The sequence below is a fragment of the Petaurus breviceps genome, unplaced genomic scaffold (assembly GCF_028583685.1).
Source record: "Petaurus breviceps papuanus isolate PSGF00001 unplaced genomic scaffold, PetGlider_PUasm1.0 174, whole genome shotgun sequence".
Lineage (NCBI taxonomy): Eukaryota > Metazoa > Chordata > Mammalia > Diprotodontia > Petauridae > Petaurus > Petaurus breviceps.
In genome coordinates, this window is record NW_027185761.1 from 43,640,446 (window position 1) to 43,641,008 (window position 563).

Here is a 563-nt window from a genome sequence, read left to right on the forward strand (position 1 = left end):
CTAGAAATCATCCTCCAGGAAGTTCTTAAAGAAAACTGCCCTGATGTTTTAGTACCAGAGGGCAAAATAGAGGTTGAAAGAATCCACTCACCTCCTGAAAAAGATCCCAAAAAGAAAACTCCTAGGAATATTATAGGCAGGTTCCGGAATTCCCAGATTAAGGAGAGAATATTACAAGCAGCCAGGAAGAAACAATTTCAATATTGTGGAAACACAATCAGGATAACCCAGGATCTGGCAACTTCTAAACTGAGGGATCAAAGGGCTTAGAATATGATATTCCGAAGGGCAAAGGAGCTGGGATTAAAACCAAGAGTCACCTACCCAGAAAAACTGAGTATCATGTTTCAGGGGAAAATATGGTCATTCAGTGGAATAGAGGACTTTCAAGCATTCTTGCTGAAAAAACCAGAGTTGAATAGAAAATTTGACATTCAGATACAAGAAGCAAGAGAAACATGAGAAGTCAATCAAGGAAAAGAAATCATAAGAAACTTATCAAAATTGAACTATTAGAATTCCTACATGGAAAAATGATAATTGTAACTGATGAAACTTTTCTC